The 1,833-nt window shown below is 41.5% G+C and overlaps 1 protein-coding gene across 3 annotated transcripts in view; it reads right to left on the reverse strand.

Moving 5' to 3' along the window:
• Positions 1 to 1,833, reverse strand: part of LOC101849119 — a 5,982-nt gene that overhangs the window by 2,405 nt on the left and 1,744 nt on the right. Inside the window, exon 1 of one of the 3 annotated variants that reach the window (XM_005094898.3) lies at positions 1,414 to 1,791. The exons of the other annotated variants lie outside the window; for them this stretch is intronic. The gene's annotated coding sequence lies outside the window, so the exon portion shown is untranslated. Of the gene's footprint in view, positions 1 to 1,413; positions 1,792 to 1,833 lie in introns of those variants that run through there. 3 annotated transcript variants of the gene reach the window in all.

A 1,833-nucleotide genomic window follows, 5' to 3' on the forward strand; every position in this document is an offset into this window, starting at 1 on the left:
GGGATGCACATTCTCTGACACTGCAAACTACACGTATTCCACGACACACAACAGTATGATCTGCCCCACGCGATGACGCAATTCTAGCAGACGATATTATCTTATCGCCTTCACTTCACAAAAGGACGATATCACTTTAGAGGCCAATGCGGCAATAACCAGGCCAGTCACTTCCGTGATCTCACTGATAAAAATGGCAATCTGTTTGTGTAGTTAAAAAAAAAAAAGCATCTCGACACGATAACGGTCCTTTCCTGCAGGGAAAATAAGAGAGAAACAACAGAGGGGAAAGAAAAAAAAGTTTAGTTTACTTATGGTGAGAGATTTACGGCACTTGCAACATAATCAGAAGGACAAACCACACCAGACCTCCCACCAACTAGGATCTATCCCCCCAAAAAGTAAGAAAAGTAAGACGTACCTGTGACACCCTCCAACCACCCACGTATTGACATTTGGTACAGAAAGAGTTAACAATACCAAAACTCCGCAGGTTCAGATGAGGCAAACAAGAGTGAGGGAATAGGTTTGAACTTACTTGTTGCCCTGCTGACTACACTGAAGAGATAGCGTTCTCTGCTGCTCTCTGTTAACACAAATTAACTGATTGTTTACAAACGTGTCTATAGATTTATGTTTTATTGTATTTATGTGTGTGCGCGCGCGCTGTGTGTGTGTGTGTGTGTGTGTGTGTGTGTGTGTGTGTGTGTGTGTGTGTTAGCATGCTTGTGAATCTGTGTGTATTTATGTATGGGTCGGTGTGTGTTTCAGAGGTCAGTCCCTTGTGGAAATTTCGTGCGTTAAAGATCCCTTGGTGGTTCTAAACTCGAAAAGAGTAGGGTGCCGTCTGGGCATATTTCAGAATTAATTCTTATCCAGATGTGAAGCCACTCCAGTAACTATAAACAATTATCAAGAGGGTCTTCGAAAAAAGAAAATATATAGCTGTCTGTAAGGCAAGGGGTGAGTCTTCGTTCTATATAAAATATATAGATAAAACGACCATGCACATAAAAACATCAGCGGCACTGTGAGATGAAGAGCTTACAACTCCATAAGATGTAGTTGAGAAAAATGAGAATTTTGTTGTTTGTTCATTTTGAGTAAAGAGACATGCATCGACACAATAATGATCATTTAATTTAGCGCTGGGAGAAGTGAGACAAACAGACATAAACAACAGAGGGAAAGTTAAAGAAGTAGGACCTATCAGTGACACCCTTCAGCCACCCGCTAGAAGAAGAAAGCGTGGTAAGAAAATTAAAATGAGCCAACTTTTACGAAGAACCCACAACAATTTAAAAAAGAAAATTGTTAAAAGCGTACACATCTTTGTCGAGTATCCACCCGAAGACTCAAACAAATTAACATTCCACATTTGTCTCTCAGAGATAAAATAAGTACCAAACTCACCAGAAAGTATGAGGAACCTTTCCTTTATCCTGTATATCTGCCTTTTATCCTTTTATCCTGTCCCTCTAACGGAAAGATTTGCATTAACACTATGCGTCCCAACTTCTCCATTTACACGCTTATTTGCAACAATCTGCCCTGTGCTGTAAGAAGCTGGTGACTCAAAAGCATTCAAAGTTGGAGAAAAAGTATGCGTTTACGCAAGACGTGGTTCTACCCGTCTTTTCAGACCCCACTCCCCACGTAGTACGTGGTTCTAATGTTTTATAACAGGAGCAGCAGAGGTGTGGCACTGACTTCCTTCAAGAATAGATTTATACAAGCGGTGAGAGTCTGTTCACCTGCGGACTGCCTGCAAGACTGTCGTCAAGTCCACACACGCAAACACTCTCTCTCTCTCTCTCTCTCTCTCTCTCTCTC

The sequence above is a fragment of the Aplysia californica genome, unplaced genomic scaffold, assembly GCF_000002075.1.
Source record: "Aplysia californica isolate F4 #8 unplaced genomic scaffold, AplCal3.0 scaffold00091, whole genome shotgun sequence".
Lineage (NCBI taxonomy): Eukaryota > Metazoa > Mollusca > Gastropoda > Aplysiida > Aplysiidae > Aplysia > Aplysia californica.